The 27,027-nt window shown below is 35.0% G+C and overlaps 1 protein-coding gene across 2 annotated transcripts in view; it reads left to right on the top strand.

The window, feature by feature from the left end:
• The window catches only part of POC1B (POC1 centriolar protein B), an 83,106-nt gene extending 59,630 nt beyond the window's left edge, over positions 1–23,476 (top strand). Inside the window, exon 13 of one of the 2 annotated variants that reach the window (XM_039342294.1) lies at positions 22,836–23,476. The gene's annotated coding sequence lies outside the window, so the exon portion shown is untranslated. Of the gene's footprint in view, positions 1–16,708; positions 16,728–22,835 lie in introns of those variants that run through there. The other variant, XM_039342296.1, reaches the window with a different exon arrangement.
• Positions 23,477–27,027: the final 3,551 nt, after the last annotated feature.

The following is a 27,027-nucleotide window of genomic DNA, read 5'->3' as shown; positions in this document are numbered from 1 at the left end:
TAAATGTTTATATTCTCTTAGGGCTATATACCAACAACAATCGGCACAAATCATAATTAATGGGGGATTAACAGAGGCATTTAAAATTGAAAAGGGTACAAGACAGGGATGTCCATTGTCGCCATTGTTGTTTGTTTTAACAATGGAGATTTTACTGATTAAAATTTGTGAATCAACTATAATAAAGGGAATAAAAATAAAAAAGAATGATTTTGCGGATGACTTGGTTATAGACTTGATGGAAATTATAACTCAGTATGGGAAAGTTTCTGGTTTTAAGGTAAATAATAATAAGACTAAAATATTATCTAAAAATATGATTATGAAGGAAAAGGAAATGTTAGTTAAATTGACAGGTTTTGAAATAGTGAAAAAGGTTAAATATCTGGGAGTATATATTACAGCCTCTAATGTAAAATTGTATAAAAATAATTATGAGATATTATGGTTAAAAGTACAAAAGGACTTAAACAATTGGAAAAAATTACAATTATCCTTGTTGGGGAAAATTTCAGCTGTTAAAATGAATGTTCTACCAAAGTTTCTTTTTTTTGTTTCAAATGATACCTATTTTGAAAAAAGATGCCAATTTGGATGAATAGCAGAAGGGTATTAATAAATTTATTTGGGCGGGGAAAAAACCAAGAATTAAACTTAAGATCTTACAAGACATGCGGGAAAGAGGAGGACTTAAGGCGCCTAATTTGAAATTATACTATGATGCGGTGGTTTTAACACTGGTTAGTGATTGGCTTAATTTAACAAATAAAAGTATACTTCACCTTGAGGGATGGGATTTATTATATGGGTGGCATGCATACTTAATTTATAACAAAAAAGTTGACCAGGCTTTTAAATCTCATATTTTAAAAAGTGCTTTATTGCGTGTCTGGAAGAAGTATTATTATAGGTTAAATTATAAAATACCAATCTGGGGGATTCCTGGACACGTGATAGAGGGGGTATCTATGGGTGTGAATTTGGATAGGATTTCTTATAATTAATTACTTAGATTGGTAGGGAATGATTGGCAATTAAAACCGTTAGTTGAATTAAAGCAAGAAAATTTTTTTTAAAATAATTTTTTTTATTTTTCCAAACTCTCCCCCATACATATACCATAATACTTATCAGATATTAACATACATTCCCTCCACACTCACATACAGATACTTTTAACAAAATGAAATAAATACATACACATGACTTTGGTGTTGCTGGCCCATTTCCCCTTTCACCGTATCCACACTCCTTCTCCTTTACCTTCTTTCTCCCTTTCTTTTCTTCCCTACTTCCCTCTTCTTCCTCTCCTCTCCTTCACCACTCTCCTCCCCTTTCGTCTTCCTCCAACCTTCCTACTTCCTTCTCCCCTCCTTTACTCTTTTCTCTCTCCTCTCCTTTCTTCCCTCTCATCCCTCTTCAGATACAATTAAGGGGTAATGTCCGAGCAACTCCTCTCTCCAAATTTCCCTATCTGTATTATATACAATAAGATTAATACTTCTATTTATCTAACCTTCTCGGTATATACTTCTATAAACATTTATACAACCTCCAGTTATTCAATACTGTGTCGCCTGTGTCTCCCTCCTTATCTGCTCCTTCTTCTTCCATCTAAATTGATGTTAACTATCTTTTAACCATATTCTCTTTTCAGCCAGTCATAAAAATTTCCCCAAATTTCATAGTAGTCTGACTCTGTCTTATCTTTAATTGTCATTGTTAGTCTATTCATTTCTGCACATTCCAGTATTTTCCCAATCACCTCTCCCTCTGGGGGGGCTTTCAGTGCTTTCCAATTTTGTGCAAACACAATCCTGGTTGCCGTAATTACATGAATAATTAAATATGTTTTTTCTTTATTGTATCTCTCTGGTAGAATACCCAACAGGAATATTTCTGGTCTTAGTTCTATAAGTTGTTGTATCATCTTTTCTATCCATGTTCTAATTATATTCCAATAAGTTTTAGCTTCTACACACGTCCACCACATATGGTAGAAGGAACCTGGTATCTGATGACATTTCCAACATTTCATAGACCTGTCCTTAAACATTTTAGCTAATCTTTCAGGAGACATGTGCCATCTGTAAAACATTTTGTACATATTTTCTTTATACGCAGTCACCATTGTCAATTTATAGATTCTTTCCCATAATGGCTGCCATCTATCTAATTCAATTGTGTATCCAAAATTCCTTGTCCATTTTATCATTGTCTCTTTCACTTGTTCCTTCTCTAACTCCATATGTAGTAGATAACTGTACATTTTTAAAACATTTTTCTTCTGTTCCTGTGAGTATTTCATCTAACTCTGTTGTCCCCAAATTAACACCATCTATTTTAACATCTTTTTCATATCTAGATTGTATTTGCGTTCTCATGTACCAATCCATCTTTATTCCTTGTTCCTCTAATTGTTGTTTGGTTTTCAACTCCCCCATATCTGTTAATAAGTCTTTATATCTTATAATGTTTCCCATGTTAAACATATTGGGGTGTATTAGTGCCTCCATAGTTGAGAGCCAATTTGGAATCTTCAAATAATAATTTCTCTTTACTTTCTCCCAGACAACAAATAAAGAATTCCTTATATAGTGTCTCTGGAAATAGTTATGTATTCTGTTTTTTCCATACCATATGAAAGCATGCCATCCCAACTGTAAATCGTGTCCCTCTAATGTCAATAATCTTGTATTCCTCAGTAAGATCCATTCTCTCATCCATAATAATGCTGCAGCCTGATAGTACAATTCCCAATTAGGTAGACCAAACCCACCTCTCAATCTTGTATCTTGTAACATTCTTAGTTTAATTCTAAGCAAGAAAATATTGTACAGTCTTGGTTTCAGTATAATCAATTGTTGGTTAGATGGAAGTTAGATCAAAAGGTTGGTATTACCTTAATGGATGAGAATTTGGTAAAACAGATTAAAGATCAAAATCGAACACATATAAAGAGAATTTATAATGTTTTAATAGAATTGGACTCAGAAATGGATTTAGTTAAAGATTGTATGGTAAAGTGGGCCCAAAATATTCAAGAACCGATTCCATTGGATATATGGGAGGTAATTTGGGTTAGAAATGTAAAATTTACCTAGGCCCAAAATTTAAGAGAAAATTTTTACAAAATGTTTTATAGATGGCATCTGGATCCTAAAAAGTTGTCTTGTATGTATCCCAATTTACAGCCCAAATGTTGGAGATGTGGTAGCTTGGATGCTACTTATTTTCATATCTTGTGGACTTGTAGAAATATAAAAGCTTTTTGGATTAAGATTTGGTGGAACATTCAAAAGATTTTTAGAAGAAAGATAAAGTTTACCCCACAATTATTTTTATTGGGTGTTATTGTAGATTGTGATGCTAAAGAAATTAATTTGATGTTGAATTTGATAACAGCTGCAAGGTTATTGGTAGGGCAATATTGGAAGAAGGATTGCTTGCCTACTATAGAAGAATGGACACTTAAAGTGTCAAATTTAGCAGAAATGGCGAAAATTTCTGCTTACTTGAAGGATCATTCACAAGAAAGATACATTTCAGTCTGGAGAAGATGGATAGATTATATTCAGAATAAATATGGGACTAAAAAGTTCCATTTAGTTTATGAGTAAATTTTAGAGTATTATTATTATTAATAGTTTATTATAGTTGAATTTTTATTAGTTTTATTATTATTTTTAGTATTAGTATTGTTTAACAATTTGGATATTGTATAGTTTAATAATATTGACTTGTTTATATTATGTTTATTTTTAATTTGTTTTATGTTAAAGGGGAGTTAAAGCGCATTATGGACTTGGTTATTTATATAGTTGGTTAATGTTAGTTAGAGTTTTATTATTATATTTGTAACCCTGTACTCAGCTCTGGGAAGTGGGGGAAGGAGAGGGGAGGTTTAGGGTGGGTGGGTTTTGGGGTGTATACTGTAATTTTTATAAAACTTTTCAATTAAAAAAATGTTTCAAGAACTAGGAAGAAAAAAGATTTCTTACAAAGCTTTTGAAAACTAAGTATCTTTTTATGTGCTCAGACTAGAATAAAAGATTGTGGAAAAGGTGAAATAAACACGAGAGGATCAAGGAATTCATTGAACCAGGGCATAGATATAAAAAGCATTTATCCATGTCATTGTGCCTGCTGAGACCATTCTTACATCCCACTAGGCTCCATTATCCTCTAATATTTTTCCCCAATAAGATTATTATAAAAAATATAAATGGTCATTTGAGGAATAGTCCCAGAAAATATTTGTGGGTGTAGAGAGTGAAACATTGCTAAAATGTATTCACAATTTCAAGGAAAATAATACAAAACAAAACTGGATAAATAAGAAATCTATGGCAGCCAAAAATCGAAAGGAAAAGGTGCTTTATGGATGCATGGATAGATAGGAACAACTTTATATGAACAATCACGGCGCAGATATTTTCCGGGAAGCGAATTCATGATTTGCTTCTTGGTTTGCTTTCTAGCCCCTGGGGCATCCTCACAAATTTGCCCATATCTGTTATAGAACTCATTTTATGTAGCACCTTCCAAATGGCTGTTTTGGGAAACAGTAGCAAATAACATTTAAGATAGCCATCCCTTTTCTTTTTAATTTAGGAAGAGCAGAGTTTCCTTAGAAAGCCTACAAAAGCTTTATGTAATTCATGCTCCTTTCCTAGCAAACACTGTCATTTTTCATCTTACAATCTTATTTTTCGTTTGTTTTAAAAATCTGAACATCTTCAAGCCTGCTGTCTCTTTCCACATACTACTTCAACCAACCTAGTTTCCTTTGCTGCCACAGCAGTCAGGAAGGATCAGCAGCTACATGACTTCCTGGACTTCCTACTGCCTGATCCATTCAAACTGGCTATATATAAACAATTTTGGAGAAGAGAAAAAAATAACTGGATCATATTTCATGCTTTTATTTTGCAAAGGAAAGTTAACTAGTTACAGTTGTTTCCCAAATCCCTATGAAATCACTTTCTTTTTAAAGAGATAGAACAAGAAAACAGAAAAGCTCAGAAACTGCTTGATGCTTCTATTAATGCTACAGAATTTCTACTGAAGCTTTTCCAGCCTCTTGATGATAAGCTTTACTGTGTTTATTGTTTATAGTGTCACCTGTATTGAGTATCCAGATTGGTGGAAAGATGAATCATTAAACAACAGAGTAGAGCATGTTAGCACAAGAAATTATTTCAGAGAGCATTTGCATCACAAAAAGTTCCACAGAGTTCAAAAAAGTGGTAAAACATCTGTAAGCTGAGGATTTTTAAATAAGTAAACTCCAGCCGAGCTATGTGCCACTGCCTACTACTTCATGTTCTCTTTTGTTCCTCAAATTGCTGTCAAAACATTAAAGCTGTCATTCTCTTTGAGGCAGGAAAAGGGACAGGCTGCTGCAGGTAGTATGGCATTTAAAGCCTCTGCAGGGATTGTCTTGCAAAATGGTGGGCCCATTTTCATATATATATATATATATATATATATATATATATATATATATATATATATATATATATACACACCCACACACACACACACATACATACATATACTGTGTTTCTCCGAAAATAAGATCCAGTCTTATTTATTTATTTTTGCCTCAAACCAGGTCTTATTTTTGGGGGAGTGGGTCTTTTCCACTCATCTCTGGCACTGACAGCCCCATCCACCGGCCCACTTCTATGGCTGAAGAAGCAGCTTCATTCTGTAGCTGAGAATGGAGCTCCGGCCTGCATTTTGCAGTTAAAGGCCTTTCCAGAAGGCCACTGCTGCCAAGAACTGAGCTAATTCATAGCTTAGTTCTTGGCTGCAGAAGCCTTGCAGAACCGAGGTATGGATTGAATCCATAGCTCAGTTCTCGGCTGCAGCGGCCTTCCGGAAAGGCCTCTGACTGTGAAATGCAGGCCTGGGGACCCCGCAGAAGAAGTGGGCTGGCAAAGAGAAGCCTGGCTGCAAGGTAAGTGGATGAATGAAACGTGGGGCAGCTCCACTCCCCCACCTCACCACAAAACTAGGGCTTATTTTGGGGGTAGGGCTTCTATTAGGCCCATCCCCCAAAATCAAGTTAGGGCTTATTTTCGGGATAGGTCTTACTTTTGGGGAAACATGGTATGTATTATTACTTTGAGCATCCTCAGGCTTGCTTAAGAGATAGAATGGCAAAATGAAGAAAAAAGGCAGATATAAAATGTCTCCTAATTTATGGCCAGTTTCTGTTCAATGCTTTGTTTTTCAACTGCTTAAAATTCTCCTTTTTTAATATTAAGAATGAGAAAATGGTTTTAAAAATGGAACCAAGAAATTATAAAATGTGTTTGTAGAGTGATTTATTCTTAGCATTTCATCTAAATGTTGATTATTATTTTTACAAATCCCACATATGATGAATGCTTTCATTTACTTTGGACCATTCTGCTAGTCTTTGTATGGATCATAAAAATTAGTCTAGAACAATGATTTCTTCACAATTGGTTCACCTTGCTGGACATGTCTTTTTGGATGTTTTCTATTTTCATATTTATATATTTGGAATATAAACATAAAACTATGTAAAGGTATCATTTTTGGTTTTTTGAAGCCTTGTAAGTAGTTAGGAATAGATAGCCTTCAAAAATATAACATTCCTAAAGTCCCGCTTATTGCTAATAAAAGGAATGGAGTACATTCATGTTTGTTTGTGTGATAGGGATGTGTTTCTATATACCTCTTCAATTTCTGTCTTAGATGTGTCATGTTTGTTGTAGTACATGAGTATACATCTTACTACATTTGTACTTGGAATAGAAGGTAGTTATAAACTTTCCCCCCTCAAATTAGCAAGATGACCATCATCCAAAGTTTCACTAATATTGCAGATTAACCTATTGTTGGCTACATTAAGCTATAGCCAACAATAGCTTAGTCTGTAATATCAACATCTGGTTGCAATATTATCTGCTCAGTGAACTGCAAATTTTGTATAATGTTGTCAAAACCATTTGTTCAGTAGAGTGCAAAACAAGAAAAATGCTTGCTCCGTTTTTTAATAAAACACTTTATAATGTGACTGATGCAAAGCATGGCTTTTTCTCATATTTAATAGTAGGTTTTGTAATGTGACCATTAGGCTCTAAATATTACCACTTCTTCCTGTAATATAATATGGGGCTTCTTCATATTTTTTCATATTAAACTTCCATCTTCAAAGTCCAAGTACAAACTAACCTAGGCCAATTATGTACATCTTTTGAGTAAATAACCATATGTGCTATTTGAATAACATGCATAGCAGTGGGGAAAACGTTTAATATACCGTAAATGCCGGCGTATAAGGCGACTTCCGCGAGTGCTGAAATTGGCGCCAAAGATGGGGGTCGTCTTATACGCCGAGTCGTCTTATACGCCAGAAATACTGGTAGTTTCCGGCGTATTAGACGATGTTCTAGGAATGTGGCTCGGCGATAAAGACGGGGGTCGTCTTATATGCCGGGTCGCCTTGTACGCCGGCATATACGGTAGTTTTAATATTTACAGTATAAACTGTCATATTTAATAATGTTACTCTTGTATACATAGCCCTTTTTTGTGATAACTTCTGTAGGGTAATGTGTAAGATTTTAGGGGCTACAAATTGGATATTTCTGACCTAGATCAGTGATGGTGAACCTTTTAGAGACCAAATGCCCAAACTGCAACCCAAAACCCACTTACGCATCATTAGGTGCCGGGTGGGTGTGGCCCATTGGGTGGGTGTGGCCCATTGGGTGGGCGTGGCTGCGGTGGTAACGGCAAACTGGGTGGGACTAAAAAGTTCAATCAATTCCAATTTTGCAAGATCTTTTTTTTCCCGCAAGAAGTTGAAATTGGTTGATTGAACCTTTTTTTTTTTTGCACACGGAGGCAGAGGCTTAAAACAAAAAGGTTTTATAAAACCAAGCTGAGGGCCTAGGACTGGGGCAACAGTGCGCATGTCCACAGAGGGGGCTCTGAGTGCTGCCTCTGGCACCCGTGCCATAGGTTCTCTACCACTGACCTAGACCACAACAGGATACAATTTAGCAAAACCACCTCCTCTCTCTCAATAACCTGTATGATAATGTTATTCTGTGAGATACATATAAAATTAGCAATATTTAACCAGCAGAGCAAGTTTCTGAATTTTTTGTGATACTGCCAGCTAGCGGATACCTATTAGGGCACAATACTTAGCAATACTATTTTGAGAATTACTGCAAGAAAGTTATATTTTTGTACTAAATCAATTTCTTAACCTGGAACTCCCATATGCCTTCAATTATTCGTGTGATATACAGTAGAAGTAAAAAATAATGAAGATGTTCCTTTATGAAAAGATTTTAAAAGCTAAATTTACAACAATCCCCCCCCCCAAATTTATGTCTCTTGATTCAAGTTTACCAGCAGTAGTTATTTAATTACCAGTTATAATTAGCTTACCTTCCTAATCATTAGGATGTCTCTGGGAAGAGGAAAAGGCAATTATTTCTTATAAAAGTCTCTCATATCAAGAAAGAAATATTCATTATTTTGAATAAACATGTGGCAGCAATTTCCTACCACCAGCAATTTTCTTAAGTAGAGACATCAAAGTAAGTCAGGTTGGGCAAATAAACCACTGAGTAGTCCTTGTGCTGTTCCTTTTTTTCAATAATTTTATTGAAAATTAAATTATACAAATACTGTAACTCTGATATAGTCTACATAATATAGAAAAATATTTTTAAAAATTAAAAAATGCAGAAAAAGTTTTTTTAATAAAAGGAGAAAAGAAAAAAAAGAATCCCACTTCATCCCCAGCAACTATAATCAACATTAACAATGTCTCTTAAAGTAAAACCAAATAACCCTTCATCTAATACCTTACTGTATTGTTTATAAACCCATCTCTAAAACCTGTCTTTCCATATTAATCAGTAAAAATCCATCCAGAGTCCATCGGGAATGGACATAAACTATATCTAATAAACCCAATTTAAATCCTTCCTTTTATATTTATATCCATCTCTAAACATATCCCCCATATCCTGTCTTCAAATAAACAAAGTCTTTAGACATCATCATCTTTTGTTGTTAATTGCGAACTCGTGTCCGACCCATTGCGACCCCATGGACAATGTTCCTCCAGGTCTTCCTGTCCTCTGCCATCTTCTGGAGTCCATTTAAGTTCACACCTACTGCTTCAGTGACTCCATCCATCCATCTCATTCTCTGTCGTCCCCTTCTTCTATTGCCCTCAATCTTTCCCAGCATTAGGCCCTTCTCCAGTGAGTCCTTTCTTCTCATTAGGTGGCCAAAGTATTTGAGTTTCAACTTCAGGATCTGGCCTTCTAAAGAGCAGTCGGGGTTGATCTCTTCTAGGACTGACCGGTTTGAACGCCTTGCAGTCCAAGGGACTCGCAGGAGTCTTCTCCAGCACCATAGTTCAAAGGCCTCAATTCTTTGGCGCTCAGCCTTTCTTATGGTCCAACTTTCACAGCCATACATTGCAACTGGGAAAACCATGGCCTGGACTATACGCACTTTTGTTGGCAGGGTGATGTCTCTGCTTTTTAGTATGCTGTCTAGATTTGCCATAGCTTTCCTCCCCAGGAGTAAGCATCTTTTAATTTCTTGGCTGCAGTCCCCATCATCATCTAGTTCCAGTAAAAAAAAAACCATTGGCCATTGTCAAAAATAGCGACCACTTTAATTTGTAAATCCATTATTTCCATTATTTCTTTCTTGTAAACTATCACTTTTTTAATCCACCTGGAAGTCAATTTCATTTTATTCAGTAGGGCTTGTTCCTCTTCAATAACATTCTTATTCTGATTCTTCTATACTTGTAAATAACTTTAAAACTTCCTATGTTCCTAAAAGAGAATCTTCAAAGATCTCTTTTCAAGCAGCCATCTACAGTAGTATCCTCTCATGTCTATCCTACAAAGTCTTCAGTTATTTCAAAATATAAACATTTGTCCATGGGAAAGTATCCTTTCAGTTAACTTCAAAGTCTTGAATCAAGTCTATCTGAGTCCTTAATCTGTTTAAAACTTTCTAAAGTCTAAACTAATTATCCTTTTGCTATATATTCAGAAGTGTTACAAATCTTTAAACATGCAGTTATACTTTTATTAAAGGTTTGAAGAACACTCACCCAATATTTCAATAAAACTTAGCAATCTAAAGTTTCTCAATCTTTAAGAAACAGCAAAAAAACCCACGAAAGTATTAAAAAGTTAAGCCTTAATGATTATATAGGCAACAAATAAAGGCAATATTAGTGGCTATAATAATGATGGAATTCTGCAACTCCTAATCAGTTGCAAGAGCCCTGTAAAAATGCAGTTCCTGCCACATGCTCACAAAAAAAAAACAGCTGTCAGGGTACACATGGGTAATCTTAAAATCTATCCTTTTTTCCAGAGAGATTTCAGTAGTCTGAATCCCACATTCAAGTGCTGTTTTAAGCAACAGTTTTTCTCTATATTCTAGAGCAGACATACCAAACTCGCAACATCACAAGATGTCGTGCAACGTATCAGGACAGTTTTGCTATTGCCGACAATGGAGTGGGCGCGGCTTCCGGATGACGCATCCAGCCCGCGGGCCAGCAGTTTGACACCCCTGTTCTAGAGGGATGTCAGTTTGCCATGGCTGCTCATCAGGGTACCAATGAGGAGGGTACCAATTAGGAGTATGTCTTTTAATTAGCAAGAATCTTCTGGAAAATATAAGCAAGATTCTTTTTGTCATTTAATTCTTAAAACCTTACTTGCTTAAAATATCATAGTCATCTGATCTACAAAAGTAGCATTATCAATTTTTCTTTTCTTTATTGTAAACAGGGACACTTATAAAGAATGGTGATATATTAACTAATCCTGTAATCATCAGAGACAGGCAAGAACTTTAAACATAAATAACCATGTACAATTTTGTCTATAAATGTTTTCACCTACTCTAAATTAACTCAACCTAAAAGTTGCTAGAATAACTATAATTTTCTTTGAGTCTTTTCCTAGATAAGTATAAGTAATTTGTTACTGACATTGAAGTCCTCCAAAAACAATTACTCTAATTATTTAAAAGCTCATGGGTTTAATTATTTCACCTCATGGCCTGCTATTTGTAGGGCTTCATTTTGTAACATTATTTATAATAAGCAAAGAAATGGGGAATGCCTTTTCAAAAAATATGGTCGATGGAATAGAATATGTTTTTTCTTTAGTGCTATTTTGTCTCATGAATCAATCAATCAAAAGAGTTTACTGATTAATGATAAAATACTATGTGTGTTATAAATGCTAGTGATTTTGCAAGTCTTACCTGAAAATAAATGTATATAGCAGGGATAGATAATATTTTTCTTTTTGATGATGTATGTCATATTTTGCTGGTAGCACTGACTTTTAGTTGTGTGATTTTTCAAATTTTGTTTTTTTTTTTAAAAAAAAAACAACAAAACTGATTCCTTAAGTTCTAACAATATTCAATGAGCCTATTTTGCATCTTCAAAGAGCCCCATTCAAAAAAAATCCAAAAGAACCATCTCCTGCAAACTGGCTTCATCACCATATATTCAAAGCCCAAAATATAAATAAATGAAAAGTTGTGTTTTTTCTAATAAATTAAATTTAGGTTACCCTCCTTAAATCTTTTGAAAACAGCAAGCCATGATAAAGAACCATAACTTAATCATCTGTATTAATAGTAAACACAATCTTCCAAGTTCCACTCTGCACAAAAAAAAAAAAAAAACCTCTGCCCAGAGATTTTCAGAACAATTAAAAATCGTTGCAGGAGAAGATTAGAGAATTGCTCTTTGGACAAAGCTTACTCTTTGAAAGGATTAGAATAGAGTATTTGATGAAGTGTTAATGGGTACATGGGTGTCTATAACCTGAACTTTTGTGCATTTGTCTAAATTTTTTAGAAGTCAAGGATGTATGCTCCTATGATGCTCTAATCAAATACTTTGACCTTTAAAAAGTGAACAGTTAATAGTTTACTAAGGCTTAACTTTTGTTTCTACTTTCAAAATGTGTCAGAGTTTGAATATTAATGACATTGTTTTTTGTGGTCTAATTAGGTAAATAAAAATCTTCAGAAACCAGCAAGAGCAATCAAGCTATTAGGAAAAGGAAATGAGCAGCCTGGTTACACAGAACATATTGTACCTTTCAAATATTAACCATTGTTAATTGTCTGTTGCCCCAGACAGAGTGACTACAAGCCACCACATGAGAAATGAACTTGGCCCACAAAGAAACAACAGTTTCAACAAGTCCTTCATATATGGAAAAAAAATGTTTTCCTGCTGAAAAAAAGCCTCTCATTAACATTTTCTTGTACAGTAGCAAAGGAACATTGAGAAAAATCTTATGATGACACACATTCTCCTCCCCCTCAATTTCTCCCCAAAGAATTCTTTATGACATGTCTATTCTGTTACTTTTCTATGGTGTGAACTCCATATGTACACACCTACCTATACTAAGTATTTCTAGAACAAGTAAAAGGAATGTGTTTCTTTATCAAAATAGCAAATATGCACCCTTTGAGATTTAGAATCCTAATCACTGACTTACGTTGAACAACAGAATTTAGTTGGCAAGCCAATCATGCATACATAAATGTACAGTAATGGAGGAAAACACATTGGAACTAATATGCCTGGTGATTAAATAAGAATATTTATATTTATTCTGGTATTATGTAGTCCAAAGTGAAAGTATCTGAATCAGTGCTTCATAGAAAATTGATTTTAAAAAAAATCAAAGAACTAAAACCTTGGGACAAATTATACCCCTAAAAATGTTATAGGTTATAAAGCAAGCTGCATTTTTAAAGAAATTGTAGCCATAAATATGTAACTGGTAATTCTATTTATGGTATAAGTGATTAATATCAAATGTACAAGGATGGACATTGGGCTAACATTTCATCTTGGGATTGTGCAAAGCTGCCCCATTTTGAAAAAGAGATTGTAAGGCTAGAAACATATAAGAAGCGAAGAACCAGAATCAAAACAGAGCATCTCTTAAAAGCATTAAAGTGGGAAGGGTAGGATTATGATAATTCTTAATGTATTTCAATCTATCTACTTTAATCTTTGGGGACTTTTTTGAGTAAACTTGTTTAAGATAATGGTTCTCCTATTTGGTAGCTGAGATAATTGATAACTAGACCACTCTCTAGACTCTAGAGAAAATTAACAAATTTTCAATATAGTGTTTTTAGCAGAAAGGAAAGAGCAGTTGTAATTTTAATTTAATCCTTTAAAAAAAAACCTGTAATAGATAGTTTATATTCCCTTGAGTCAATGTGACTGTTCTCTTCTGGATGTTCTCTAAATTTCTTTAGATAAATATCAAGTGACTACTTGCTATTTGCAGAAAAAGACACTATAACACTTAGCATAATATTTAAACAATGTGACAACTGCCAGAATTTTCCCCCTTTTAAGTAGCTCTGATTCTTCCTCTGCTGTAGAAAAAAAGAAAATCTCTCACTCTGCTGCTCAAAAAAGCCAGGTAGTAAAGTATTATTATAGTCTATAACACAGGTGTCAGACTCAATCACATCAAGTGACATATTGTGATGTATCATGAAGTTTTTTGCCTTTGTGGAGCCAAGGTGACGAACCTATGGCATGGGTGCCAGAGGCGGCACTCGGAGCCCTCTCTGTGGGCTCATGTGCCATTGCCCCAGACTTACTTCCACCCCGTAACCCCCTCCTCACCAGCAGCACAACCAAGGACATGGCAGCCAGGCAGTGTAGACAAGACTCTGCCCTCACCCCCCAACGCGCACAGTTGATGCTGCGGAGGGTGGGCAGAGGGCGTGGCCACCATGGCACTGCTGGGCTTCCTTGGCGATCTGTGGCGGGCCCTGGAGGCAGTGAGTTGCCCTGTGGGCAGGCAGGGTGAGGCGGAGTGGGGGCGGGGCAGGGGATGGAGCGGGGGCAGGGTAGGGGGTGGAGCGGGGGCAGAACCAGTTTTGGGGCACTCAGTTTCTAAAAGGTTCACCAACACTGGTGTAGCCTATGTGTGACGCATCCAGCCCACGGGCCTCCAGTTTGACACCCCTGGTCTATAAGTAAACTGGGAGCCACAGAGAACTAAGGAAAACAGAAGACAGGATATCCATATGCATCTCTTGGCTAGCTTGCAATGACGTCAGTGCAAGAATACAAATCATTGCTCATGTGAAACTCTCTAAAATTATTTTCATTTTTTGAATAATGACTGGGAGGGGAAGTTGCAATTTTTTTTCTGCCTAATACTAGTGTATATGTTATACTGAAAACCATTTCCATTGCTACCTACCAGAAATCTCATTTATTGGAATGCATGGTTCCTCTAACACAAGAAACTGGTATTGAAAAATATTTTCTCTGTATATATTTAAAGTAGTTAGTTGGAATAAAAATGAACTTAGATCTTAAAAATAAATCAACAACAAGATGGAAAAATTACAACCTTTAACTGACCAACAGACCCTTTTGCTCTAAAAAAAACCTATTTTTCCTTGCTATTTCTCTAAATTGTATTCTGCAAACTATCAATATATAATTTGTGCTGTAAATTTCAAGATTCTTAATTCAAGGTTCTCAGATAAAAGCATTTAAGAAAGGTTTTGTCAAAATTGGAAGATATGAATATATATATATATTGCACGTTATGTTAATAGACAATTTAGCCTTTTTAAAATCTAAAAAAGAGTATATACATTTTTTCACATACAAATCAAAATAGTTTTAGATTTTTAAAAAAAAATCTGCGTTGGTGAATCAAGTTATCAATTTTTTAATAGATCCCACTGCAATCTCAGATCATGCTGCCATTACTCTTATAACATTACAAACATAAGTCCGCCAATTCTAGCTGGTATCTTATTCTAAGATATTCTTGTTCTTAAAAAAATGTTTTTAAAAAAACATTCTTGTTTTTAAAAAAATAAAGGTTCTGCCAATACATCAGTCCTCTGGGACACATTTAAGGCATCCTTCTGGAAATCTATTAGTGCTGTCATTTTAACAATAAAAGAGACTCGGACTCTCAATTTTTACAGTTGAAAAATAAGGCTTAGGATTCATTTTTATTATGTGCCAGAAACCCACAAATGAATCATATCAAGCATTTATAGTAGCAAAGCTGAAATCGGTGCTTCTGCCCATGGAACAATTGGGATGTTTCCTAATATGCAGAAAATAACCAGAAATAACAGCAATCAGGAGAGAAAGCTGGAAAGTTGCTGGCTTATTTTTTTGGAACAATCATAATATTCCTGGAATTCAGGCCAATAATGGAGAGTTTGATTTACACAGAATCTAATAATTATTATTTTTATGCTCACTTATATGAGTTAGAGACTTATGTAAATGTAAATTTAAGTTGTACAATATTCAATACTGCATTACAAAATCTGTGGAATTTCCTCTCCGTGAAGATATCTGCCTGTCTTACTAGGTTAGGGTGGGTGTCCTCAGGTTCCCTTTCTTAAATGTCACCTGATGGGACCTCAGAAGCATGGCTTCTCAGGTGCCACTCCAGCTCTTTGCAATAGCCTCCCACTTGATGACCCAGGGTTCCCTATCCTTTGAGGCTTCTAGAAGGCCATGAAGATTTGGTTCTGCCCCAAGCATTGGACTGGGAGGTTGAGCTGGGAGGTTGTTTAGTCTAGTGGGGGGGGATAGTTATGTTTTCTCCAAGTTTTTATTTATTTCTGTAAGCCACCTAGGGTCATTATACTAGATAGGCAGCCATAAACAAATACATAAATCTTCATACTTCCAAGCTCTTTCTTGTAAAAACAAACACACAGGATTTCAAAAACAGCAACAACTGATGATCAGAAGATAAAGCCTTGTTCAACCTTGAAGGACATTCACTACAGCATCTAAATGGAGTTTATTGAAAGAAGAAAATAGAAAAACAAGGGAAGAAGTCAAGCATATACACAGAATTCTAAATAAAAATAAAATCAGGCTAATTAAATTAGTTTCATGTTAACCTGTTTGAGCAAACTATTCTTGAATTTCAGAATACATGCAAACTGGATGGTTTGAAAAGGGCATTTTGGTATTTTACCAAAGGAGGACTGACTTTACAAATTTTGTAGGAGGAAGAGTTTGCTTTGCCCAGTCAGGCAAACATTCCACCAGCGGTATCATAAATCAGAAAATAACTTGATGGCTGAAGCCACTTTTCTAAGGGCAATATTAGAGGCACTAGTTACTATTTACTAGGTAAAAAATATTGTGTAGAAAAGCATTCAGGAATGAAAAGATGATTTCTTATCTATTCAGCTTCAATATGGGGCCAAATTACTAGATTAATGGACTTTGTCACTGCATCCCATTTATACTAATATTTTACAAATATGGGAAACTAATGGTAAAACTACTGAGCATATCAAAAATAACCTGAAACAAACTATTTTTTTAAAAAAAATCAAAATGATTTGGAATGCTCATAACAATCTACTATGAAACATCCAGCTATTTAGCAATAGAATTTAATCATTTTATGGCTCAGTTCAATATCAAGAGTAATTTTTCATAGTTTCACTCAAATTCCCAGTGGAAAGCAAGAATATTGAATCTAGGGTTTTCCGCATGCAAAATGATGCTTTACATTCCAGATTCTTTCAATTTAACAAATGTTGACATTTCACACACAGGAACCAATTACAACTATGTGTTTCCTCATTTCCTCAGACAAGGAACAATGGATAGAAACTGATCAAGGACACATCCAACCTAGAAATAAGGAGAAATTTTCTGACAGAACAATCAACCAATGGAACAGCTTGCCTCCAGAATTTGTGGGTGCTTCATCACTGGAGGCTTTCAAGAAGAGACTGGACAGCCACTTGTCAGAAATGGTATAGGGTCTCCTGTTTGAGCAGGGAGTTGGACTAGATGACCTATAAGATCACTTCCAACTCTGTTATTCTATTCATTTGTCTCTAGCTGATCTGAGTTAGCTTTCACTAAGCACAAATACCATTATGCTGAAAAATACAGATGCCTATCAAGATTCACGTTGCCAGGTTTTGACAGAATAATCAATAGAAACTTTTTTCTCCATTTCCTTATCTCTTTCCAGCCTTTTCACCTTCAAGGACTCTCACTAGTTTGAGAGTTCTTTTCCTCTTTACCATACATGCCATTTTATTACCCAGTGGATAGTTTCTCTTTAAACTATCCACTATCCTCAGAAACATCTGTCTTGCTTTTTTCTCAGATCCTATTGGGATCTTGGAGTGTCTTTTCAGGCAAACCCCCCATCCTGTTTTCAAAGTTCCTGTCTTATTGGGAGTGATCATTTTTAAATATTTTCAGCAGCTTATAAATTAATATTTTGTAAAAATGATGCCACTGCCCCCTCACCAATTTTTTTATTCTACACAACAGGTTTCTTTTGCTGAGTTTTTGCACCTTCTACTTTTAAAATATATGGCAAACCTTAATAGATCCACATGAATATGATCTAACAAGAGGAAGCCACTAAATGTATATAACATTAAAAGATAATTGAATAATCAAGCCAGCAGGACAATTTTTGCAGTATGACTGATCATGACAACAGTTATACTGCTGTAGAAGGAATGTCTAATATCTCTATTACAAAATATAGTGGGTAAAAATATGTGGGTAAATTTACATATCACATTTAGCCATAAAAAGATCTGGCTTTGTATGTGAATCCAGCCATTGCAGTATATATACAAGATTTACAGCTCACCATGTGTAAACCTAATCAATTGTGCTTCATTCAATAAACCATTATTACACAAATCACTGCTTAACATAATGTGACAATGCTTCCATCTGCTCCATTTATAGTTACTATGTCTTTGAATGTAAGCTTTTCCCAGCCTGGGTACAGATGTTCAGGAGCCAAATCAAGAAAACTATGATTATGTTATTAACTGCAATCCAACAAACTTTGAAATGAAAGACATTAAGCACACAGTTTAATACTCTCACTGAAGTTAATCAGATTGTTTTGTGTTGTTTTTAGTTAGATAAAGATTATAACAGCTTCGACCCAGATAACTATTTAAATATCCCTGATAATTCAAGTTGTGCAGAGTGTCCAGTTTCAAAATAATTCCTTCAGTCTAAAAAAAAAAAAACCATACCTCCATCAATGCCATAACAATAATTCTGGTCTTCCATTCAGGTACTTTAAGAAAACTTAGCAAATTTCTTCAGTGAACAGATTTAGATAAGGCTTTTTTCCTACTTACCTGCCCTATTTTATCACTTTATTTAAAATCTGTTTATATAACAATTCAAGTTAATGCTCCAGATTTTTAATAGGATCATATCAAAGCAAACAAAATAAGCCAACTGAGACATTTGATTTTATAATCTTGGGTATTATTTACAATATATTTTCACATTTAAGTTAGTTAGATGAACTATTCTTTAATGGCAACGATTGTTATACCAAAATAAGTGAATAGTACTGAAAAAAATGTGCTTTCAGAAATCATTCAGTGTAGAAAAAAGTGCCCAATCTGTCACGACCACAGTTAAATCTACACCTTGGATCCTCTCTACAAAGCCAATTCAAAAGTAGCTGACAGTTACACTTTTTAATGTTACAGAAATAAACTGATGATACGTTGTTTACAATAATATAAATTCTTGACCTGTCTGTTCTTGGCTCTACTCATTGGCTTTACTAACAAGACCTCTGGATTGTTAAAATGTGAATGAACAAAGTTATGGATTGCTGGCCAAGGACATTCTCAAAGGCATTGTTTCACAGCATTGTTTGTACAAATTATGAAGTTTCCCGTGATGAAAGGGATATTCAGCTGTGTACAGTTCACAGCTCTGAACAATCTGCTAAACAATAGGGTTAAGTTACAAACCTCTCAACTGATCATTCAGATCTTGAAGTCAACACACCCAGCTGAACAAATAAAATCAGACCAGTTATTCTTCCAGCATAAATGACAAAACGCTAATACGGTGTTTCCCCAAAATAAGACCCCACCAGAAAATAAGCCCTAGCATGATTTTTCAGGACGCTTGTAATATAAGCCCCACCCCCAAAATAAGGCCCAGTTTTCCCTGAATATAAGCCCTAACTGGAAAATAAGCCCTAATGTGTCTTTTGAAGAAAAAATTAATATAAGACCTGGTCTTATTTTTAGGGAAACACAGGTACATCTTCCTCTTTCAAGAGCACAGGTTCTGAATATTGGGGGAAGGGGGGAATTAGTAATATCAATTGAGAGTCATCAGGAAATGGAAAAGTCGTGAATGTTGTCTTATAATGTGTGTGATAGTTTGTGCATATTGCCACTTTCAGTGAGTGTAAATTGGCACAGCTGCGTGATTTGCTATGGGCCAGCCAAGAATGAATGACATTATGATTGTGCTGTGAACTGCCAAATATTCTTTCTCTTTTCTAATAATTACAAATTGACTTCCTGATCAGATTTCTCCTGCCAATAAAAATACTTTTTAAAGAGGTTCTTGAAGACAAACATCTACATTCAACCCCTCGGCACGCTCATCCTCTGGCATGATATGCTAATGATAACCAATCTTATATCTGGTTGTCCCATGTCAACCAAATGATGTTGCCAGACTCTTTCCCATTGTCTGGAGGCTGTGGGAGACAGGCTGGGAGAGATCAGGCTTCAGCTCAATTGTGACAGAACCTAGTGGCTGGGGGTGGGGATTGGTTCCCTCTGAATCCAGACGTTTTAGCACTTAGAGCTGGTGTGCAGGGGAGAGCATTCTCTTGACTTAACAACTCCTGCTTAGAAAGCAGATGGCAGCTGCAGGCAGGAGAGCCTTTGCACAGATTCCATTTGTGAGTCAATTGTGCCCTTTTCTGAATTAGAAAATACCTATTCTTAATAACTCTTAATAACTCAATCCTATATGGATTGCTATACTTTACCCTACATGAAGGTGTTTTTGAAGAGCATTCAGAAGCTATGACATGACCAGAATGCAGTGGCATGGACAGTTCTGGACATTTAGCAATCTGGAAAATGCAATTTATAATAATAAATGTAATTAAACTGTACATAGAAATTATTTGCCAGACCATCTGTCTTCAATTGTCTGACTTGTCCCCTGGAATCAGCTTGATAGATAAATTCCAGATCCCTTCTTTTAAGAAATGTCATCTTGAGTTATTCATTGTTGCAGTGCATAACTTATGGAACAGCAGCAGCCTGGAAATTCAGATGGCCCTAACTCCTTTAGCCTTTTTCAAGGCATTGTATTTGATTTGTATGACTGCCCATAAATATATTTGATTTGATTTGTATGATTGCCCATCTCATCTAAGTGACTCATGGTGGCTCACAGCAGTGAAAAACTACAGTCCAATAAAAACAAGTTAAAACCTTTTAGACCCTGGACATGTACTGACAGTTTTCAGTTGTTTATTTTTATAAATTGTGTTGATTGTCTTTTGGGTTTAATCTTCTGTTTACTACCTAGAGTTATAGCTCTTAGATGATTGGCCATATAAATTGTATATACGAACAATTCTCAGAGTTTCTATGCCTCATTCTATGTAACTTCAACAGGGAACATGAAAGTACCTTCCACTGTTTAGCTTCTCAGTTATTGATTGCAGGCAGATCCATTTATCTGGCCCCCAAAGCACCTGGGTTTATACCAGCAAAATCTATGATAAACTGCACAGCTTATCAAAATGAGAAGCAAAATAGGTTCATAAGGGCTGCAGGCACCTAGTTGTATTAAAAACAAATTTTAAAAATTCTGCCAAAATGGAATGAAAAGGTTGTTTCCATTCCCTTATATCTCTTGAAGCCTTATCCACCAAAAATGAATAGAGATCTGTTGTTCCTTTTTATTGAAAAATAGAATGTAATAAAAGACTAAGATGGAATACATGAGTTACTTTTGCTCTACAAGGAAGAGAAAAACTTTTCCTCAAAATTTAATAAATATATTCTTTGCATTATAAAACAGTGCTGAGTTTAGATCCTGCAATAAGTCTTATTGAGATTTACTTAGTTTTGTTTTGCATAATCCATAAAACCAACCATGGGTTGTAAAACTTGGCTTATGGTTCAGCATATTAGTGCACTCATTTTCAGTAATGTGTGAACCTTCTACTTTGAATACCTATAAACCAACAATTGGTACCTGTGTACTTTGTTCAATCACTGCAAAATCTGAAGTTCTTTCTGTTCATACAATTACCTAAACAATACTCTACATTTTAATGGAACTTTAGAGATTTTGCAGTACAAAAACCTGGCCACCTGGTGCTTTACAGTTTCAAGTATATAGACTCAAAGTCTTCATATAGAAAACTACAGCCTAATGATATCTCATAATAGTTCCCACAATTTGTCCAAAAGCAATATGCACTGTCTAGTTTTTCAAAGCTGTAGAACTGAGATAATGAAAAGGTACTTGGTAGATATAGTCAGATTGAGCTGAATAAAAGAACTATTAACAGCAAGTGGATGGCCTTACTTACAGTGGTGATGCATACCAGAAAGAACAGTTTAGGGACAGATTGAACTGTAGGAAAAATAAATAATACCTGTGAATGAATATATACAAAGCTAGAACTGCAGCAGCTGTAGAAAACTGAGAGCTTCTCTTTACAAAACTTAGAAGCCACAGATTCTTGGCAAGGCAAAACACCTGGAATCATAAAATCAAAACTAGGAGTTAATCTAACCTAGTGCTTCCCGAGTACACAAAATTCAAAATTAATGCATATGGATGCTAGTTTCTGCTTGAAGACATGCAGTGAGCATAAGAGTTTCACTTCAGTTGGCTTTGGATCCTATGAGATATCTTCTAATGTTCAGTCATAATCTATTTTCCCAGGAGACATAATTCTTGCTTATAAAGGAGCAGCAAACCCACCCACGCTCTCCTGTATATTGCCTGTAAGACCCTCTTTTATCTTTTTTTTTTTTTTTGCTTAGGTTAAATATATCCAGGATGAGTTTTTTAGCCTTCCAAGCTTTGTTTTTCATACATTTCATTCCTCTTATATGCACCAATTCCAATTTATCAGATATCTTTTTTTAATGATTGCAGTTAGAAATTTATACAATACTCAAGATGAGTACTGTAACATTTTATGGAACAGTAGCTATTTCTGCAAATTCGTTCATGTGATCAGCCTGACTATATATAGAACATTGGCAGGACTGTGTTTTAAGTCTGATATACGGATATATTTTCATAACATTGGAAATCATGTTATGTTAATAGTCCAGAAACCATGTTTTATTATGTTTGATATATAGATTTTATTAAATGAATATATTTTCAAATGAGATACAAATAAGATCAAGGTGAAACAAGTATTCATATTCACACTGACTGCTTGTTGGAATGTTACTTTGGATCATTTCCAGTTTGGTTTGTATTCAGTACACTTCCAGTTAATCCTTATATTAAGATCATAGCAAGCACATAACTCAGTCAGTTTAGCTAGCAAAGCTACAGTTTAATATTTACTTATTAAACATTAGCAGAAGGAAAAAAAGAAAAGCAAAATAGTTAACTGGTTAAAAACAGGATTAAAGGTAAGCAAAAGTAAAGATAGTGAAAGATATAAGCAAGCAAAAGTTTATATTTTCTATATCATAGAGTTGGGTTAATTTCCTTGTCTAATTCACTTAGTACAGGGGTGTCAAACTGCCAGTCCGTGGAGGCCGCGCCCACCCCAGCTCTGGCAACGCAAAAAAAGTCACGATACATCATGACACGTGATGTGGCAAGTTTAACACGTGTGACCTAGTGGGATTGATGCTATCATAATTTGGAAATTATACCTCTGTTTCTCTTATCTGTTTCCATTTAGGTAAACCCTTGACACTGTTACATCCGTCACAGTAATAAAAGGTGATTTCATGAGCTATAATGAACTCAGTGCAAGCTGTGGAGATAAGTCATTGATGTACTCCAAATTCCTGATGTTAAATGAGGTTGCTCTAACTCGAATGGTGTTCCTTGATTCTCAACTAATGCCTTTTTAATAAGGAATTAATTTGATTCCACAAATGGTATTAAATATACCTAATGCTGTCATGGTTTATACAAACCCTTCTGAGGAAATTGTGGTTTATTTTTGATAAGAAACCACACCTGAAACTGCAGTTGTTGATTGAACAGCCTGCCTCCAGAAGTTGTGAATGCTCCAACACTGGAAGTTTTTAAGAAGAGACTGGAGAACCATTTGTCTGAAATTTAAGTTTATTTTTTTGCATTTTATAGTACAGATAATAAATGCCAAAGGATATAGCATTTTTAAAAACATGCAAAAGTTATTTCCTGATAACCAGAGAGGAAACATGGTAATTCCACTTTCACATGTGACTGAAAATAAAACAGGAAAAACTGGTGTTTATTAAAACTCTATGCTACTGCCTCATAAATTTCTCTGAATAGTTGTACTGTGATGCATGGAAATTAACCAGAATAAGCAATAAAATCTAAAATGCATTTTCAGCATAATATTCTTTATTTATAATGTTTACATTGTGTCTGCCATTGTTTATGCCACTAACTTCCGTCAATTCCCACACAGTACATCTTTTATTGGTTTGAAAAAAAAGTCCAAGATTTGCAAAAATACAAAAACAGAATGAAGGAAAAAAATTCTGGAAAAAATAATTTATTGATGCCACAAGATGTGCTGTTGTGTGAGAGAGAAAAACTGGGAGGAAAATGAAATGTAATCTCCTCTTGTCCTCTCCTTTTTGAAAGTGGCAGGAATAATATTTTGTTGAATTTATAACCTCACCTGAGGTTATAAAGTAACATTTTATTGGGTTTCCATTTAAACAAGTATCTTAAAAAAATAAGGTGAATTCAATTTGAAATTGTTGGAAATGTAGACTAATTCTATCTTTGTGTGTATGATTTCCAGATTATTAATAGGAAATGTTTCTCTCTGTTACTTGGAAGGTAATTTCATCATAAAACAATATAAATAGTCCAATATGTGTAAAACACAATTTTAAATCTGTAATTCTACCATTTTGAACCCATCTCTACACTAAAATAGGCAGGAAATACAGTGAGATAATCAATGTTCTCCCTAGCCATCGAACAGGAAAGAGGCAACCAACGTTATTCATTTAAACACCTGCCCTTTTCTCCCCAAGCTAAGCTGTTTCTGGAGTAACCAAGTCTTCTTCACATCTCCACTCCAGGAAAAAAAAAAAAAGGAAAGCTGGTTCTATGCTGAATTGATGTACAGTTTGGCCACTTTATATACAGTAAAAATTAAGTTGCTGCCATGAGGAAAAATTTCCTTCTTTGGCTGTAAAACATCCCACTGAAAGTATAATGCCATAGTTTTACAACTAGTCTTTTCCTAACATTGCAACCATGGGAGATACAATCTTTATGGTAGAGGATGGGGGTGAAAAGCAAAATGGTTTGCTCAAAGTCAGAGACTGACAAACATGGCAAGTAAGAGTTTAATAGAGATTACTTATATAAGCAGGAAAAAAATCAATCCAGGAAGGTGAGGAGGCAATCAGGATTATAAAATTGATAAGTGACTAAAAAGATTACATTTGGTTAAAGTTGTGCTTGATATCTAGTCAAAATCTCAAATTTATGCAGTGAAAGGAAGATTGCCACAAATAGAAAAATTGATCTTCCCTCAAACCCAGCAGAGCTCCAGTGTTGAACATTATCAAAAAGATGTTCTACAATTGGAATTACCGTATTTTCTGGCATATAAGGTGACCTGGCGTAAAAGACAACCCCTGACTTCGGTGCCGAGTTCCATGCATAGAAAGTCGTCTTATACGCCGGAAACTACCATAATTTCCAGCGTATAAGACGACCCCCGACTTCGGCGCCGATTTCCGCGCTTTAGAAAGTCATCTTATATGCCGAAAAATACAGTACACCATAACTAGACCAAAAGAAATCTCACTTAACTGCCCAGGATGATAACATGGGAACTAAGTGACATAGTGCCATGCCAAATTAGCATGTAAAACGACTCTGAATTTTGGAAAATTTAAATATGCACAGAATTGCTCAAAAATTAATTCCCAGTTGGAAATTCTGGATACTGCAGAATTTCCACATATGTGGAAAGTTCTATGGGAGAGTAAACTGACATGTGTAGTCACTACTTTTTGAAATATCAAACCAAGCTTTTGCAAGAAGAAATGTTCCTTCTTTACCCATTTATGTACAATCATCTCCAGCTTACTGCTTTGCTGTGCAGAGAATGTGAAAACTTTAGAGCAAGCAATTAAATAATAATCCTTTAGCAATTCTATCTAAAAAGTAGCTGCAAATGCCACTTGTCATTGTTCAGAAATAAAACAAGCTGCTCTAGTCCAAATCTAAGTGGTGTGATGGGAAACATTTATCAGTAGATTTTAAAGTATGTGTATAGGATAAATCTAGGGGATCAGGGTGAGCTTCCATCCTTGCCCTTTGCCCTAACACTTTGAAAGCATGGAAATGCGAGTAGATAAATAGATACACTTTGGTGGGAAGGTAGCAGCATTCCATGAGGCTTGGCATATAGTCATGTTGGCCACATGACCATGGAAATGATCTTTGGACAACACTGGCTCTTTTGGCTAAGAAATGGAGAGCACCGCCCCCTAGAGTCAGACACGACTGGACAGGGGAAACCTTTATCTTTACTATAGGATAAATGATCCCACAGGTCCCATAATTGAGATCAATGGGTGCATTTTTTGAGCAAAGCAGTGATAAATTATCCTTGCTGCCAACTGAAAGCATCAATAATTGTCAGAGAAGTTAGATGCTATATAACCCATAAAATTTAATGATAAATGTTGTTATAAAGCCATGTGCCTATTGTATATCTTGTCCAACAAACTAGTGAGGGGCAGTTCTAAATATACTCTCAAGCTATCTAAAGAATTTTCTAATAATCTATTATCGCTCAGTTTCACTTCTGTAGTTGCACAGGGCTTATGATTTCTGTATCTGAATTCTACAAAATAACTTTAAAATACCCCCAGAAAACTTCCATGAAAAACATGGAAGCATGGATAGCATTTATCCTAATTCCTTAAAGCAGCAATGCCCCATTTATAGGAAACATTTTTTCTGTATAATTTTATTAAAACTTTTAAACAAGAAAATAAAAATATAAATTTATATCAAGTAATGGAGACAACATAAAAAAAGAAATCAAAGAAAAATTCATATTCCCCTTCTTTCCAAAGAAAACTGTGAGTTGTCCTGTTACTTCTTCTGAGCAGGACATTAGAAGGTAGCAAAGACAGGAGGTTTGTTACCTTGAAGTGCCACCATTCACCAAGCTATTGGGAATGTGTTTGAAGGACAATGGCAAGGTTTTCCCTAACTGTATATTAAAACACTTTCTTAGGGGGAGAATGTTTAGTACTACAAATGAACATATTTTCTCTGCTATTAGGCTCTGGAATAGCACATGATACAGAAGAGGGAAAGGAGCATGGCAAATTGCTGAAATGAGATTTCTACATGACTAAAAGTGAAAAGTTGGAGTCCAGCTATGAGTTCAATTTCTTTCTCATGCCAAAGATAACTCCAAGAACACTGATGAATAGATGAAGCATTTTTACAAGTCTTCTTCAACCAAATGCCCTCACAGTATGTTGGAGTACAGCTCCATAATTCCAATCCCACATGTCATCATATAAATTGAAAATTATAGAAACACACCTCAACATATCACCAAACTGGGACACAATGTCACAGAAAGCTTGAACAAACCAATTCTCAAGACTCATTATTTTATTTATTAATTTAAATTTTATATGCTACCCTTCTCATTGATAAGGCAATTCTTTCCTTGGAAAGGCCAGGTAAACATTGAAAGCTTTGTAGGCTTTATTGGATAAGTTATTATTTTTTTAAAACAACTTTTATTATTTTTCCATTTTACACCAACAGAAGTTTAAGAACCAGCGTGGAGATATGGTGGTCAATTACAAAGAGAAAACAATAACATTATATATATATATATATATATATATATATATATATATATATATATATAT

Source organism: Crotalus tigris, unplaced genomic scaffold (genome assembly GCF_016545835.1).
Source record: "Crotalus tigris isolate CLP2741 ecotype Arizona unplaced genomic scaffold, ASM1654583v1 scf7180000017785.2122318, whole genome shotgun sequence".
Classification (NCBI taxonomy): domain Eukaryota; kingdom Metazoa; phylum Chordata; class Lepidosauria; order Squamata; family Viperidae; genus Crotalus; species Crotalus tigris.
Note: the sequence above shows the minus strand (reverse complement) of the source record. Positions and strands in the feature narration are given on the sequence as shown.